Source organism: Struthio camelus, chromosome 1 (genome assembly GCF_040807025.1).
Source record: "Struthio camelus isolate bStrCam1 chromosome 1, bStrCam1.hap1, whole genome shotgun sequence".
NCBI classification, from domain to species: domain Eukaryota; kingdom Metazoa; phylum Chordata; class Aves; order Struthioniformes; family Struthionidae; genus Struthio; species Struthio camelus.
Window position 1 is genome coordinate 142723941 of NC_090942.1, and position 19159 is coordinate 142743099.

The window sequence follows — 19159 nt, forward strand, 5'->3', positions numbered from 1 at the left end:
AAAAAAAAAAACCCTCTCCTCAGCCTGATGATTACACGATTACACGTACAGGTGGACAACAAGAAATTAAAGCTCCTTTATTCTCAACTGCTTTCAGTCAATTAGTCCCATAGTAATCAGATTAACATTAGAAGGAAGATGTTGTTCAGTTATCACTAATGAGTACTGCCATTGCAAGAAACACTATTTGTAACCTCTTTTTGCAGTCTGAACAGAGATGCCAAAAATTCAAGACACACGAAAGCAGAACTGCAATAGTCCTTCACTCTGGGGAACAGGGCCCTCTAGGTCAGGCCTCGGATACACTTCACAGAGTTGCATGAGGCAGTTGGACAGGCCTCTCTTCTACAGATTGCAAACCCATCATCAAGGCTGTCAAAAGAGCAATTTTTCACAAATCCTGAATTCAAACATAAATGGGGAAAGGGAAATGGAGATGGGGGGCAAGCAGACCAGCTTCTAAGTCTTCTTTCCTGAACAAGCAGACCTAAGTGCACATTATAGCATAGGTATCACACGCTGAGGGGTTTTGTTTGTTCTTGAGGGAGACCAAGAGAAGGAGGTGAATGAAAGGTTAAATCTAACCCAAGTTTGCAGCGCAGCTGTTAAGACAAAGGAGGAGATATCTGGGTACTGTGCTTACTGAATCAGGTAAGGAGGTCTATGCAAAATGACTCTCATAACTTGAGCTACAGAATTCCATTCATACATTGGCTGACACCTGGCCAAGGATCACTTGCTAAGAATAAGAGATCTAGAAAGATTAGAAAGCAAAAATGTCTGCTGCAATACAGAACTAGAAAAGGGCTAGATACTTCTGCACATCTAACAACCTAACTACAGACTTCTTCTCTCTTCAGCAAGGGCATTCCAAGAATAAACCCTCCAGCTGACAAAAATGGGAACAAATGGGGTAACACTCTAGAGATGTATGAAAAAGAAAAAATGGCCATTTGGGATTTTTAGAAACATGATAGAAACGTTTATTTTACATTAATATTCTGTCTTCACCAGTATCACTAGTCAACTTGATAAAACTTGATGCAAAAATAAAATGGGCAACTTGAATGAGTATTTATCAGCTTATCTCACCTAGATGCTAAATAAAAATAGTATTATTTCTATGAATTTTTCTTCCCTTTAATTTTTGAAAATTCAAAATCTTAAAGATCAAAATGATAAAGACTCAAAATCAAGGTAACTGGCACTTGGAGAGAATGAAAGAGTATTTTTATGTCACAGTCTCTCATTGCTGGAGTTTGCAGTGTTTTGTTTTGTTTTTTTTTTTTCTCCAATATCCTTTATCTGCGTAGAAACGTTACCGCTAGAGTAATGATGCAAGACAGAACAACAGGTGAGAGAACTAAAAGAATAGGCCATCAACAGTATAAGATAGTTTGCTCGGCCATGAAAAGTAGCCCCTTACTATTCTTTGCCCTAAGGAAAGCTCTAGCTGGTGGCAAAGATAGCATTTTCCTCCTTCCCCTTCCAGCCTCCCCGCTCAACAGTTAAAAATCCCATTGACACGAAACCTTTGGGTGGAGTCATCTAACTTCTTCAATAAAGAAGCTTGCCTTTTTCCTAGACAAATGACTTGGCTGAACTTAAGAATCCCCTTTGCTATTAAAAAATTCCACAATAACTGCAGTTGTAGGAAAAAATTGCAGATTCTAGAATGTAAAAAAAAAAATCCACCTCTAATAAATTAAACTTCCAAGAGTCAGCAACTCTTAAGAGTTTATTCAAAGATAATCGTCACTCAAATATCAGCAAAATGTATGTAGCACACTGAAAGTGTGGTCCTGTACCGAACAACGTAAATCAGGTAACTACTGTAGCTTCCCTAACAAAATTCAAACTCTAGCTCTTTACAAAACAGCAACGCAGTTGAACCTTAGCCGAGTTGTTAAAAACGGCTGCATGTATTTAATTAAGTCAAAATCTAAGCCAGATGGCACATACTGCTTTTCCAATAGACTGGGTGCTGTCACAAGAGGCATTGCTTAAGCATTCCTTGATGATTCCTGGCACCAGCGGCTACAAAATCTCTTCCTACCATCTACCATACACCCCTCCTTTTTTTTTCCAGTCACCAAGCCTTTAAAGAGGGTGGGGATGAAGAAAAAGAGAGCCCCTGAGATAAATTGACTCAGTGTGTGGAATGCAAGGCAAACATTCCTGTACAAATTCAGATTTGATTTATTTTCCTTAGAAAACTCCAGCTGCAAGAGAAACCCCCAATCGTCAGTCTTTGCCTTACACCCCCTAAGGTGGTCATCTGTCTTACAGAGAGAAAATAAAAACAGGTAACTATACTTCTAAGGTACTGTTCAGCAGAATATGTTGATACTTTAGCCAGTCATAAATACAAATGAGCTGGCTAAAAAAGGCCTCAAGAATGTGGAAGTGTATGGCTGAAAGGAAACATTAATATCTCATCTCTGAACTGCACAACTTCTCAGTGAATAATGATATTGTAGGCTTTTGCAGTCAACAGGTAGGCAGTGAACTCCCTCTACTCATCCAAAAGACTGAAAATACAGCAAGTTGCCATCCGATTGTAGCCAGCCAAAGTTACACCGGACTGGGCCAGAACCACGTTCTAATACATGGAATTAAACAGAGAAATCATGAGCCATAATGCTTGTCTTGCTTCTCAGTACTTGCATGAGCCAGAGGCAGTGCCTAGCAAAGTACTTCTGGAAGGTAGTGGGGATGAAGAAAAATCATCAGAGGTTGATCAATTACACCTACGAAAAACATGCGACCAGTGAAACACCTTTGCTTCATTTTTACTTTGAGGTGTTTATGTTCCAAAATACTGACACAATTGCCATGAAAGGACTCATGAAGACGTTTAGAGCAAACGGTGGCAATCATTACGCATTATGAGTAGGCAAAAAGGAAGGCTCGAAGGCCCTTCCTCGTATTCTCTCTCTGTCTCCATCAAATCACTTGGAAAAGTGAATGACAGTCAGCATATCTCATTATTTTCAATAACTTAGCGCACTAAATGCACACAGACAAAGACACAGGACTATAATTTTAGGTTATTTCTAACTGAATGCTCCTCTACTGAGCAAAACTATAATTGTCAGTGGTTTATTTAAGTTCTTAATTTTGATTGCTCTTTTTGTACATATCCGATCTCACCTTTCATTAAAAAAAAAAAATTACACACTTGCATTGAATATCTTGAACTGCTTGTTCAATCTGTTAATAAAGATTTCCAGCACTGCTGAGAACAAAAACACATCTGCTGAAAAGGGTGGATGTGTTTAACAATTGCAGCAGAACAATCCTTCTCTCCTGGTTAGTTTAAAGCTCCATTAATCTTAATGCAAAACAAAACAGTTTCCTTTAACAGCCAGATTCTTGACCTTGAGCTGTTCCGGTGCTGGAGTAGGGGGTTGGGGTAGAAGGGACATGGACCAAGCACAACTGAGAGCTGGAGAATAAAAACATGCAGAATAGCAAGCAGGAGGAAAAAAAAAAAAAATCCCTGTGAAAGACTACCATCTCCCCTGCTGCTATGGAAACCGGGGTAGTGTCACCCTCCTTATGTTTCACCTTCAACACATTTTTGTTACTCATTTTCACATAAAGTTTAAAAGATGATTAATGGTGAAGATTATCAAGAGAAGACCAAGAATGTACAGGCTACTGTCCTCCAAGTTACCTACCTCAGCACTGACCCATGTTATTAGCCATTAGAAGACTCTAAAAGAAAACTTTTAAATCAAATCCAGGCTACTAGGGAGCATTATTTACAGTATGAAAAGGAAAAAAAAAAAAGCTACAGATGCTTTCCTTGCAGACACTAAAGATGTTTCTTATTTAAATCCTTTAATTTTCTTGATACAACACAGATTGCCTCAAAACAGATGTTTATTAAATGAATCCAACTCAGACTAACTACAAAATAAGGTTATTAAATTTAAACATATTCTTAGCAGTTAACATTCACAGGGCTTCCTATATATAGCTTTTACACTCCCCTATCCACTCCTTTTCCATTACTGTACCTGTTTACATTACTGAATAAATGCTTAGCACAGTCGAGTTCAGAGAGTAAGATCTGTCCTTGCTACCAGGGCATTACCATGTAAGTGACAGACCCAGGTGGCAGAATTAACTTGAGCCCTCTCTAAAATGGCATTAAATTGCCTGTGATTTATGTTAATACTTTGGATTGTATTAAACCATCATTTCCCCGTTGCATCTTGCAAGGAGCAAATTTAATCACTTGACGCTTCTTAATAGTTATCCAATATTGACTGTGCTTAAGAAGATAGCATGCAGTAGTTTTTGCACCAGGATTTCTAGCTCTCACAGACCAGCACCACCTCACCCAAAAGAACTGAGTCCCTGAGCATGATTTTATCTGAATTTATTGCTAGAGGTGGGCTCTTTAAGTCGAGCAAAGATTGGTGAGTCATTCAAAATCAGAGCTTACAAAAGTTTTAGAGGCCTTCTCTTGCAGAATTTTAACTGGACTAAGGACAAGGACTAATTTTGCTTACGGCACTGGAGATTCCCATTTGATGGGGCTTTTGATTTAGTTGAGCGTCACAGACACGTTTTATGACACAAAGAAATTGCTGTTATTGGGATTATTTATACAAACCAGATTTTCTTCTGTAGGTATAGAACGCAGTTTGTAGTACTAGAGGTACTCTGAAGGCTTAATTGTTCTCTTAGTGAAAGTATAACCCTTAATTTTTGCATGAGATGAAGGAATGTTTCAGATAGTCTTCTGTGCTGACTCAGATGCATCTTGGCCAAAATCATTACTGTTTACCATACAGTTCTACACTGTTTAAAATCTCATACGAAAGTGCTCATTATTTCAGTCAGAATAGTTATGTAGCTCTTTTAAAGCCTGAAGAATTTATTATACTTAACAACTTGTCAATTAATCAGCAGTACTGGTGTGACTAGAGTGACAGAACTAGCTTCATATGCAACCTTCAAGAGTTACTTCAGTGGTAAAACCCAAGGTAATTCCTGATATGCACAGAAAATGACAGTCTTGTGATCTCCTCATTTTATGGGAAGCAGGAGCAGCTCAGCCTTGGTGCAGCTTTCTGGGAACCTAACTCCATTTGGGTATATATCACTCTTTAAAAAAGACTTTTTTCCCCAAGACAAGTCATTTGTATAAAACTTTTTGTTCCACAACCAAGAAAGCGGTCACTAGCATAAACACTTTACGCTAAGTAATTCTTTAACCAAGTGGCCTCCTCCGTCTTCCTCAACTTGGAACGAAAGAAATTGTATAATGCAGCAGTTGAAACAGCAGAGCAAACATAGCAGGTGGTCCTGTCTTAGAAGATTTCCACCAATGGATTTTGAAATTTTACACTTATCCTGGTATGCACCCAAATACATTAAAGAGTCTAAAATGTTAAACTTCAGAAGCAAACCAAACATTTACAAAATACAAGGTCTATTATTTTGGAAAAACCTTGCTGCAATCACAGAGGAATGTTTCCTTTGGCTGCTATTATGCTCTCTTGCATTTATTTATATAGAGAAAAAAAGCACATAATATTTTCTTATCTTTTTTTCTAGTTGTCTACAGATTGTACAAAATGGTAGAACGGTAAAGCTGGAAACTAGACTTCTGTTTTCTAGTGAACAGGTACGCAGCAAAATTCTGATAACAGGATCTCTCAGTTACAGAGGAGTCTATAAACTACAAAATTCTCAGTTTCCTTTGCCATCCAACCAAAGGGCAAAAAAAAAAAAAAAAAAAAAAAAAAAGATACTGTTTTACAATGACACTTTTACAATGACCTAATCTATAGTAATACCAGAGATGATGACTCCTCTTTCTTTGAAGGTACTGAAGATTGTACTTGGCAAGTATCTCTGTGTGAAAGGCTTGAAAAATGAGATCCTTGATAGATTGGTCTTTAGTAAGATTCTCCAGAATAAACCGTAAGCACAAATATCTTCTCAGTTTTTAATAATGCAATATGAAGATCTGCATTGGGCCTATACTTGGAAAAGATCCAGAAATATCAAATGCAAACTGAACAACCCACAAAACAACAAGTTGTCGTTTTGCCCGTTTCTCTACATTTTATTTCAAGTTTTGTTGTACTAATATTATCTGCTTATATTTAAATCCAACAAATCCAATGGCTAGAAACGGACAGAAAACTATCTGCAAGCACCTCTCAGCCTAAATGCTATGTGGCTTCCTCTGTGCACAAACACAATCAGTATGTAATTGTAATTAGCCCATTTACAGGAACGCAGCTGATCAAACCCACAGCTCAGCTAACAAGCCAGTCTGCTGTATTTTCCAATCAGCCAGCCCACACAGAATGTTGGGAGGAAAAATATCTTTTCCTTAAGTAAAGCACAGTCGAGTTCATGCAGAGGCAAATGAACAAAGGCGTGACAAAGCAACAGAAAAAGGAGATTGCAAAGGCAGCCCGAGTCTTGAGCTTAAGCTTCTTTTGCCAAAATGAGATTCCAAAAGGAGAAGTGTTTTCTTTGAAGAGATCCTGAGAGCAGGATCTAGGCCACTGGGTAAAACCTAGTTCACAGCATCACCTGATGTGCCTTGATTTTCCAACAATCTCAATTTTGGCACAAACTACCTTGAAAAATAAACTTTATCCAAAGGCTTGTCACTTCAGAAAACCCATTCAAAAAATCCGAACTTTTCTTGAAATAGGGGAAGGGAAACAAAATTTTAACTAAGCCTTTAATACAAAACAAAAGACACAGTTTCTTAGAACCTGACAAAAGCAAATGACATCAATACCCGGAAATTGCTAGATAAGTCAACTATATTGTCTAAGCACTTAAGAGAAATGGAAAAAACCAAACAGGTAGTGCTATACCAATGGACAGGAAAAGAATATTGGAAAAAACCACACATAAGGCATTATTAATTTATACAAGTACTTCTAGGCTCAGTGACCCTCAAATGGCAAGCCTCAGTGACAGAAGGTGAACTCAGAAAAGCTTGTAAGAATAACGTGGAAGGATTGTCCAACCAATGCAGGACAGAATGTGTTGAACAGAAACATAACAAATAGGACTGTCTTACTTGAGAACCAGCTGCCTTCTAGAGAAAAGACAGGGCCAAATATCTGATTAAGCAGTAATTTAAAGAACACTTAGTAATTTATAAAAAGAATTGGGATATGCACTCTTATTATTCAAGACTACACACACACACACACACACAAAGGTGAAGTATGCTCAAATTTTGCTGGCAATTATCCCTGACTGGAAAATAGGATCAAGCTCTTGCATTATAAACAAAGTACAGGAGCACTATGGAATGAAAAATACAGCTGCTTGTTAAAACTGCTTTCAACCAGCTGTCTGTGAGATCAAGCACATCACTCATACAGCAAATCAGGTTTTATTTCAAGTAATCTTCTAAAGTGGAATAGTACCATACAACTTTATTTTGTATACAGCTTTTCCTGCTAACTTGAAATCACAATGCTGCTATTCTCAATAATGCCAAGAACTGAACTAGAACCTTTCAGAGATCAAAAAAGAAGCTCTGTATTTGATCTAGGAAGCCAAGATCAATGATTTGAAGCTGTAGTCACTAACTTTGCAGATCCCGAGTAGCAATCTATATACAACACACAGACACAGAACAAGAAGTTCTGTCAGCGTTAACAGTTAAGTGAAACAATCTGTAAAATTTCCAGGGAAAAAAAGGGGTGTTTCAGAAAAAGTTAGAGAAATTGGCACATACCAGAGTAATTTCTTACAAAAGGAAGAATCAGAAGAACAGTCACAAACTGAAGCATCGGCAAGAGGGAAGACAAGAAACGTGCAAACAAATCAAGATGCAACTATGTTTTAAAGCAATTCATAGATTAGCACACCAAAAACTGCAGAGCATAATCCCTCATTCAGAGCAACCTTAGTACCTCAGAGTGAGAGCAATACAGGGAACTAATGGCCTCAATTTACAATGGCCTCAAGTGACAGTCCTGAGAAATTCAGGCGAGTACGTAACCACTGCAGTTTCTACCAACTTACACCCTACAGAAGAGGTGGCATTAGTACAAACAGCAAACAGGCAGATTCCTGCTGGTTTCTATCTCACAGTTCTACCACAATTCTTTGAAGGACTCAACATGAGGAAGAATTACCCATACTTGGTTTTTTTTCCCTCAAGAAGTCTTTGACAGTGCTACCAAAAATTGTTAAAGAAACTAAGCTCTCATAGGGTAAGAAAAAAGTCCTCTCATAAATACCCAGTTAAAAGAAAACAAAAGATACACATATAAAAAGATCAGTTTCACAATATAGAGAGGTTATCAAAAGAATCTCGCTGGCATCTGTGCTGTTTTTGGAGGGGAGGGTTTTTTTTTTTTTTTGTTTTGTTTTTTAAGTGATCTGCAAGAGGATGAACAATCAAACTTTACAGATGATGCAAGACTATTTGGGTTAGGCAAAACTGCAGCTGGTTGCAAAGAGCCACACAATAAAGACTGTGTTGCTTAGAGTCCCTGTAGATAAGGCAACACACAAAAAACTGCAAACACCCACAAGCAATAAACACAGAACCACAGGCAAGCAATCATGAGCTTAGCAGGGATCTCTGCGTTATTATGACAGTGCTCTGAAAACATTAGTTCAGTGTTCAGCAGTGCACAAGAAAGTAAACAGAACATCTGGAATTATTAGAAAGGGAGTGGTTCTCCCTTTCCGTTCACAAATTATGGTACTATGACAATCCCCTATGTTATCATAAGCCGAATATTTCGTGTAATTCTTGTAATGCCAGCCCAAAAGAATCCAGCAGAATTTAGAAGTGCAAGGGATAAGAATAAAGCTTGATTGGAGATATGGACTGACATTTACATCTGGAGAACTTAATCAGGACAAAGAATTAAGCTTAGAAAAGATATGGAGAGGAGAACTATTAAATACTGGTTCTGTAACACATGAATACATACTATCACGGAAGCACCAGATAGAGATGGCCAGTCAATATTTGTCAGAAATATAATAAATTGATTTAACACCTGTGTAAAAGATTATTTTAAAAAAAAAAAGTCAGGTATGAAACATACTGCTAACGGATGGTGTGGAAGGTAAATGTAAAATAGAGTCAAGTGAAAAGAAGTTTTTTTTGATTCATCAATCCTATCATGGATTTGCTAGTTGGCTTCTAAATACAAATGGACCAGATACCCTTAAACTGCTGACCACTAAAAGGCTGTATGGGGTGAGAGGGGGAGGGGGAGAGAAGAGGGGAAACAGTAATTTTAAAAAGAGTACACTATACTTCTCCTGCTTCTTAGAACCATTTCTTAGATATTAACTACCAGCCTCTTCCAAAAACAGGAAATTAGGATTGGTAGACTTTGTCCTATGTTCCTAGATACCGAAGACCTCACTCCCCAGATAGTAGTCCTGCCTGGTAATACTGAGAAGGAAGGAAGCGGTAGAAGGAAGGAGGAAATCAACCTGTTAAGCAAAAAGCACATGAAACGGGCTATACAGCAGCTACTATAAAATGTATAATACTAGCAAGTTGAGACTTGCTAGTCTCAACTTACTCAAATAAGTAAGAATTTCTTCTCTTTAGAATTTACATTAATGCATACTGTCAACAATTACAGGTAAAGAATTTTTAGAAAGAGGTGCAAGTTCATGCTGGGTCTAAGTACTACTGTGATAGTCAGGACTAACATGTTGTTTGCAAGAGAGTAAACAGATTTTCAAAAACAGCACTAGAAGGTTGCATCCGTAAAATAGATATTCAGAGAAAAGCTATTCCAGATAAAGGCAGAGGAGGAGCTATCAGAAAGCTCTGACTCTGGAAACAAGTATATTTATGGAAGGATACACAGGCATCCAACGAAAAACTGAAAGAAATGTAAGTAATATGGTCATTCTACAAAAATCTTTCTAACTGTATGGCAGTATTTAGACTGTAAGATCCACGGCAAAACTTCATACCACACAGTAAAATTATTATGAGCTTAGTTAAATGCCAACGATAAACAAAAGCTTTTGATAAATGCAAGCAATAGATTGTGATGCAAAACTGTATCATCGTTTATTCTATTCATAAAAAAGGACACCTTACTGACTTGAAAGCGTAGCTAGTTTATCAGGCTTTGCTTTGGATTGGAGAGGAGGCAAATCACTACTTTCTATCAGTAAAACCTAAACTGACAAGAGATTCTCACTGACAGATTCACCAGTGATATTTGTTATCTTTCATGAAATAAAAAAATTTAGGCTGAGAATTTTAAAGCTCCATGAGGAACTTGGATCTCCACTCCCTAAATAAACCTAGCAAATACTCAGTTTTTACGAAAGCTCATAATACTATGGCCAAGTTGTAACGAAATAAAATTCTTCCGATTACATCAATTTATGACCAAATAAAAATAGTTCATGTACGTTTTCTTCTTACCTGCGATGATTCCATAAATGCTCATTTAAAAAAATAAAAAAAAGGAATCTTTTAAGGCAACATAACTATAATGGAAATTAGTATTTCCCTAAATTTTCCAGTTATCCTACAACTAAATTTTCCCCTGTGAACCAGAAGGATATTCACTTTTAGCACTAAAATATTGGTTCCCATAAAAATTTAATATGTGAAGTAACACCACTTACATTATTTGAAAGGGGAAGAGGAAGCTGCTCTGAGTATACAGGGAAATCTTCTGGCAACTATCATTACGTAGGGACCACAGCAAATCAAGAAAAATGTATGTCTAGTGCTTGATGGAATCTTTGGATTGGCAAGATAGAGATTTTTTCCTCATCAGTGGGATGCTCAACAGATCATTAAGGTTCCTAACATACATGTTAAGAGCTTATCACTTTTGCAAATGTATTAGCCACATTTATTTCCTGCAGATCTTTCTGCAGCTACAAAGCAAAGAGAAACAGAATTCCCTGACACACCTCCCATACTCAAGGAGTTGTAAAGCTGACTCCAGCCAGGCTATGACAGAAGGACATATATGAGAGTGACATAGGCTCCCCCAGGAAGTTTTCCTTGTGAGAATTACAAGCACACAACTGATACAGCCACCAAGATAACCACACACTGATGTCATTTTGATCTTTCTTGTGCTTGGAATCACTTCCAATGCCCTGCACAGCCGCTCAGGTCTCCACCACCAAGCAGATCATTAGGTTTTCTGGAACTGTGGAATACCAAACCACATAGGTGTGTGGTGAGCATGAGCTCAAGTTTTCACCTTCAAGAAGTCACATATTTGTAACATTTCAGAAAATCTGTTATTATATTCTTGAGGTGGCTTCCAGCATGCTGTTGCTCGGGCAGACTGAGAAGTTGATTCCTCTCACAAATATTGGGAAGATGGCACCGAACTCTCTTTCTCAGCAGAATAAACTGAAGCTTTTCACCAGTGCTACGGCTAGAGCTCAGATTCAAGCGATCAACTTTGATCTTGAAAGCATATATCAATGGAAAAAGTACATCAACATTTTCTGCAAGGACTGAATCTCATGCACTTCTTGTTTAACTTTCCATATGAAGCCTATAGTGTATTACTCCAGGCAAGTCAAAGTCAACAAACTTAAGCTTTAATTCTTCTGTTTATTTTAGGATCGAAACAGTCTACCCATAAGAATGAAGGAGCTATATCAAAATGTTTTGCTAAGGGAAAGCAGGTTTCACATTACCGGAGAACATGTGGTGCATCCATACATTTTATTGCTAGATGACCGTCTTTCAGAACACTAGGCCTTATGCTGCACAGTTAGTCGTGTACTTTGTATTTCTTATGGAAAGGGGGAAGTCACCGTTAGTGGAGACGGTCACTAGTTGCACAAGCATCCAAAATCCGTAACTTACTGACTTGCATGCAATTCTTGCAGGTGGACCAAGTGAAAGACTTGCAGGTTAATGTTCCTGCATTTCACCGTGTACATTAAACACAATGGCTCCCATGCTAATAACCTTCATCTCCTCTTACTGCAAGAATCTCAAAAGAACCCCAAGCACCCCGAAGGTAGCGTGTCTGAGCATCAGTTCTTCCTGGCCAGCACTACTTGACAATGAATGTTACCGTGTTACACATGGTTTCCACGTGTTTTTTTGGCCATTTTGTGCAAATGATAGTAGCCCTCCAGCCTTGCAGCTATAGAAGTGGTTATTCCGTCCATCAGTATTAAGAAACAGAGGGCTCTTTCCACTTAGAATACATACTGCTGGCGGCAAAGACAGATAACATTTGACATTAAGTGCACAGAAACCAGAAGAACCAGATCTAGTTTTCCAAAAAAATGCTTCACTTCTACTGTACAGTTCTCTAAGAAGTGCTTGTTTAGCTTACCTCTGAGCAATACACAGTACATTATTGCGTGGGTATTAAGTCTGCTTCAAATATTTCTTTCTACCTCCATGTCACTACTTGCAGTATCTTCTTAGTTGAACTGTCTGCCAACGTGCTTCAAGGAGTAAAATGAAGCTGTTCCATAGATAAAAAACATAATTGGGGGCACTTCAACCCGTAGAAGCTCATTCTTACTCACACTGTTCTACTGTTTTCAGCATATGATGAGTATTTCCACTTTTTACAAAAAGCACAGACACATCAGAAGCAACAATGCAGTAAAACCCTGTGACTGATGGAGATTTCTAAGCAGGCAAAAAGAGATTTCATTTTGCTTAACACCCAGCAAAAAAGAGTCAGTATCTTTTCAGTCATCTTTTCTTCAGAAGGAAATTATCAACCTTATTACATTACTAATTTTCTAGAATCTGGAAGTAATCTGAACTCAACAGAAGAGATGAAATGTCTGACAGATACGAACAAGTAGATGTGCACCACCAGAATCTGGCTGAATTGTAGGCCTCTGTCGAAACGCGGAATACCTTGCAATAGTTATTGATGTTCATTATATCTCAGAACCAAATTTGCTGCATGCATGTTAAAGTTCTTTTGTTTTCTTTAAAATCAAGTATGATTCAGATATATTTACACATCATTAGATGCACAGTGCCCAACTTTACAAGAAAGAATTACGCCTGTGTAAGTAATGAGAAAATTAAAGTATTCAAATTATGAAATAAATTCAGTTTGTTTTTCAAGCCAAAATATTTTACAGAGCTTTCTTTTCACTGGTAAGATGGGCTCCTTGAAAACAGAATGAGTGGATTTAAAGAGTTTATTGCACTTCAGAGACAAATCTGCAACGAAAGCTTTACCTCCAAACACTAACATGATGCGAAATATAAGGCTAAGAATCACTGGTGAGAACAAGAAATAATGCAAAATACAGAAACAGACATTAAGTAGAATCATTTAATTACAACTTCTGTCTAGGTAAACTTAACGATTTTTCCCGCACTCCTGAAGAAATTCTTGTCATTTAAAAAAAGAAAAAAGGGATAAAACATAAGGAATGACTGGAGAAATTCACAATTTTATGCACCCTAACCCCCAAAGTCATCTGGAATTTAATGGATGAACGAAAACACTGCACAATTTCAGAGTGATATCTGATTTCATACCTTATATACACAATCTTATGATCACGAAAACACAGCGGTTCCAAAGCTATGTTTAACTAATAACAAAGCCACATATTTTCATTTGAGTATCCTGCAAACAGGACGCAATACAAAACAAAACCCATTTCTTCCTTCACTTAACCTGAAAAGTATCAGTCATAATAGCTTCACTATCCTGTTCCTCTATGGCTAATTAATGGATTTTACAGATTATAGGTCCTACAGTTCGCTAATGTTTACTCTACCATCATATAACTTCAAACGTTTTGGCTTAGAATACCAATGTCCACTTCTGCTTTCTCCACAAGACAAGTAACTGTTAACATTACCTGTTAACAACTACAGGTTTAATGGTTCAGGTATTCCCCTTAAGTTAGCTAATGCATCAGAAAAATGTATTTCCTACAGCAAGAATGTCCATTTTAAAAACAGACCATACAAAGTTTCTTTAAAACAGCCCCTGATTCTTCAGAGAAAGTATGGATTCCAACTGACAGGTCTTGTTCATGCAGTGTAATAGAAACTGTTTTAAGAATTGATGGGTATATGATTAGAGTACATGTCAACAAATCAGAGGGCTGAAGACAAATATTTAATGCAGCAGTGACTCCTGTTCATTATTTGCTTAGAGGTCCACGTGCAAGGGCTTAAGGTAGATATTATAGTGCAGTCTCATTTCAGAAGACCTGACTTCCCTGAATCTATGAATGCAGAAAAGGCCAAAAGTGCGCGTTTGTCAGATCACAATCCAATGTTATTTCTGATCTGCTTTCATTCAGGCACCCTGACACCAAGCCCAATAACTTGTTTTAGATGGAGCAAGTACCTTTCAGAAGAAATCTTAAGCAATATGGAATCTATACTTGCCTTAGAAGTTTCCTCTTCAGGTTAGCAACTATTACTGTTATTTCAACTATGGTAAGTCTTCATGTTTGCTAAATTAAAAACCTATCGTGTTTTGGTTTTCTGCAGATCTATACACACTGGAGTTGAACTTATTTTGATAAAGTTAATAGGATGGGTATTTTTTTCAGTTTCCATCAGTAAAATACATTTGCCGTTTCCTAGTGAATGATATACCTCTTTCTAGCACTTTAGTCAATTTTCAATGTCCTCTTTATAAACTGGAAGTCTGTGTCAACTGTCAGTGAGGCAAGCTACAGAGGTTTAAAAAGCACCTCCGATTTATGGTGACTGTACTGCTGTTTAAAAAACACTGAAGATCACATTCACTCTCTTTCACGATGGCATTGCCTCTCAAATCTCAATGTTTAACTTTTCATGTGAAGTTGAATCTTGGTTCTTCTTAAAGTCAATGGCTTCTAAGACAGTACCTGTTCTGTGGCCACAGGTTGCACTGCATGAAACAAGAAGTGCTATAACAGAGATAAAGCACTGAAAACAAATCTCTGTGCGCTGTGAGACTGAGGTTTGGCTTTCAGAAATTAAAGTTTATGAACTTGGAAATTTAATTTCAAATATATAACCTTGAAACCTTTAAAGAAACTGGTATTCATCATGAGAATTTTGGTCAGTTCAGGAAATGGATCTGGGAACTTAAATCAGATAAAAGAAAATGCATTTGAAATTCCCTTTTTTTTTAAACTCACAAATACAAAATATCTGAATGCACTGGAGGTCATACGGTATCCCTGCTTTCCTTCCAAAACTGTAAGGTTTGAATAATATATGCTCAAGAAGGGAAAAATTCCATTTCTGTCATTATATATTAAAGCCAGTTCTGTTTTATAAATGCAAAACTAGTTAGTAATTCCCCTCCTGCCTCAACTCACAGCCTAATCTGAAAGAAAAATAACTCTCAGAATATCTCAGAAAGGTTCTTCTGGTTCTTTGCTACAGTTTAAACATCACCTGGACAACTATCACCAAACACTGCAAAACATTCACTAACCTGGCTAGACACAATATTCTTCAAAACTAACTATCAGATAAACTAAAGCTAAATGAGACAACATTTTGGCTGCACAACTCGCAGTAACAGGAAAAACTCATGTGCTCTGTTGCATACCAATATTCAGGACACTTTTCCAGGTCACAGTCTTTTATACGTACTCCAGCTTTGAATCCAGAAAGCAGATGCATAAATTTCAAACACAGCATCACCACCACCAACAAAACCCAAAGCACACTGTCCTCTCAGTTCTCCAACTCCTGGTCATTATACTGCATATTTCAATACAAACAAGTGTAGATATCTTTTTGTTGCTCTGATTTCTATATTATACCTTCTTAATAAAATAGCGTCTAAGCCATGGTTTGGCAAAGAACATTTTCCATCCTTATCCTACTCCAAGACCCCTTTATTTAATTAACCATCAGTGGTATTGGCCACCTCACTGATCATAAAGTTGTCTGATGCTTCCCATTGTCAGACCATGCTTTATTTCAGTGATTGATGAATCTGCCATACTTTAATCAGTTAGGCAGAATGTTTTCTTTCTGCAGGTCAGCCTCAAACCCAAATATTTTGTTAAATTTAAACTGAAACAGTTCATCCAGTTCCAAGAAACAATTCAAGAAAGAAAAATAAGAAATAAATGCCTATGTTAAAAAAAAATGAAAACTTTTTGTTTGAAAAATTCTAATGCTTCCTGCTTCAATAAAAGAGGTGTATTTCACAGTCTAGCACGTTCACATGTCTATATGCATATAGACCTTGTATTGCTCGAGTTAAACACCTTGGAAAGTGTTCGGCTAGTAGAAGTCTCAGGTGAGCATGAGTCCTCTGAGGAGATATGCCACGGTAAACGTTTTGTTTTAATCAAAGAGGTGACAAGGAAAAAGGACACAGACCACGTATGCCAGACTGCACGCAGCTGACCAAGGTAAATCAGATTCAGAGCTAGGGATAGAAATAATAAAGCAATAAAAACTAGTAGTTTTGGCTGTTTTCATCTGTTGAATGGAGTCCAGAACCAGGCAAGTGCGGAGGATAATAAGGAATAAAGGCTCCTAGGCAAAAAAAGAGGCAAGAGTGGAACAGGTTAAAGGAAATTCAGAAAAGGCTACAATCAAGTATTGGGAAGTAGAAAGAGGCGACTGCAACATGTTCCCTCCAGAACCTGGAAACAGAGCTCTTGAATCACACATACCCTTGGCAGTGGAGTAACCTAAACCTAGTTGGGAAGACACGAAACTCCCCTTAGTATTGACCCCTGCAGGAAACAACCGCCTACCATTGCTCCTGTTAGCAATTGCAGCTCAGTTGATAAAATGACATTGATACCTCTAGGCTACCAGATTTTTTTCTCGTCAGCTTAAAAAATAAATACGAAGCTCGCCACTACGCATACACACACTATTAAGAAATTATCAAAATTACAGAGGAAATCACTCCACAGAACCATGTGAGAATTCTGTAATTAAGATAGTGTTATATGTGCAACCCTGATTCATACTCCTTACAAGCATACATGATAAATTTTAAATTTCACAGCCCAATTGTATACTTCTTCCTTCTGCTCATCCATTTAGGGCAAGAGAGATACAGTCCAGTGCCGGAAGCCTGTGATTTCATTTGTTTTGGGTTTTTTTTTTTTTTGGGGGGGGGGGGCTTTTTTCAGGGCATTGACTTTAATTGTTAAATGATTTAGAAGGTGGAAGCCAGTCTCACTATTAATAGAGCAAAACGTATGCCTGGAGAATTTTGTTTAGAATGGTTTGTAACTGTCTAGATCTAGATGCAACTTTCCAGTGGCCAGGAAGAAGTTAAAAAGAATTATACTTCCTAAATTAGCACTGGATTTGGTACAAAAAAAGTTCAACAAATCTACAGCATGACTTTTCTCTCCAAAATCCAAAATTATTTAAATACGAAGTAATCCCTAGCAGTATTAATGGGCTAAATGTTATTAAAAAGTACACAACTAATTTTTTATTTCATTCCAAAACAAGCTGCACAAAAAGTCCTGAAAGAAATTTCTCCAGAACTCAAAGAGAAGAAAAACTGGCCATTATGAACTGCAATCAGTAGCAATCAAATATCCCAGAAAATCCCAAGCATCAAGACAAGCAGGTATCCACAACAGACCCAGACTTCGTTGCAATATGTCATTACTTTACTTAGTGCTGATTTAGCAAACACATTCACCTAGATGTTCATATGTGAAGTATTCAGCATAGTCAAAGATAAAAACAAGCAAAAGCTTTTTCTTTTTACCAGGATCTTAGTAAGAGTTAGTGGCCGTTTTCTGCTCAAAAGAAGCAGGAGGGCTGGAAGCAGTTTTTGGAATTATGAAATGAAGACAGAGCACAGGTCTGCATTTGGATTGCTAATTAATGAAACTTCAAAGTCACAGTGCTTATCTCCTGTTTTACAAAATGACTTCTGTGCGTCAGACTGACTTCCCCTGCAAGTCAGTGGGACTACGGTCTGTAAGCCACTACAGGGTGTGCGACTGTATACCAGTGCTGCCACTCCCTGCTGCTCATCTCCACTCCCTCTAATCTGCTAATTAAATTGTGCATGCAACACTTCCCCAAGCAGTTTCCAACAAAATAAACTAGGCTGCTAAAGACCTACTATTTGCAGCACTGGATTTCAAATGGAAAGCCTGAGCTAGCCCAACACCTTTAGGTTGAAATAGGTTAAGGAGTGATTGTACAAATCATTGATACAATGTACTGGAGCTCACACGAACCTTCAGTTAGTGCTGGTAATGTGCAGATGAAGAAACGAAACTTTTAAGTTCAGCTGCAGTTAGAGGAAAACAAATACACATTCCCTTCATTCTACTGAAACCTGTATCCTATGCCATCATCTTAAAGACGATGATAAACCATGTTACCACTATCAGTCTTGAAGCCACCGACAGTACGTTTCTATCAAGGAGCTGTAAACAAGTCACAGCCGTGAGAAATCGAAGGAAATTCAAGGGGTCAGCAGAGCCGTATGTTTTGGCTACAAAAGTTATTTTCTTATGAAGCTTTATTGCTAACAAATGCTTCAAATCTCTCAGATTCAAAAGTCTGGTTGGCCTTTCCTACAAGAGGTCTGTATCAGGGTTTTTCTTCCTCCCATTCAAGTGCTGACAGCCTCTCTCACTGCATTACTCTTTTCTACTTTCCAGATGCATTGAGAGCATCTGTGCATTTTGGGTAGACAATGCAGTTTAATTTTTGCTCACTTCAGTACATTATTTATGTCTACATCACTATGGAGATACACAAGCTTTAAGGATTGTTTTCTGTTGTGAAGAAGGATTTATTCCTGACTGAACTGCACAGTTGTAGCCTTCCAGGAAGACTGTTTTTATTTTTACTGTAAAGATCACAAAGTCTTTGTCATCATAATATTTCAGCACTTCAGTCTCAGGTCTGTTTCACGAGAAATGGACTCTGTTAGGAACTGTTATTCCTATTCAGCCCCTAGAGACCGAGGCAAAGATGCCATACAACTGCGCACAGGCACACATGCAATCTATGGAAAAACAGGCAATTTGTTTAGGTCTCCCAATTTCCAATTCACTAACATTTTCAGTTCCTCTGATGCTTCTCACATGGTTGTTTTGAAGCTTTGTAAACCTCAGACTTGTCACTTGCTGCATGGAACCAAAAAAACCGCCAAGGCACCACATGCCTCTCTACCATCACATTTTAATCACCTACACCTTTGACATAATAGGTCATGGCTAT

At 37.7% G+C, this 19159-nt stretch overlaps 1 protein-coding gene across 4 annotated transcripts in view; it reads right to left on the minus strand.

The window, feature by feature from the left end:
- SHROOM2 (shroom family member 2) overlaps positions 1–19159 on the minus strand; it is a 133837-nt gene that overhangs the window by 102374 nt on the left and 12304 nt on the right. The window lies entirely within an intron of this gene.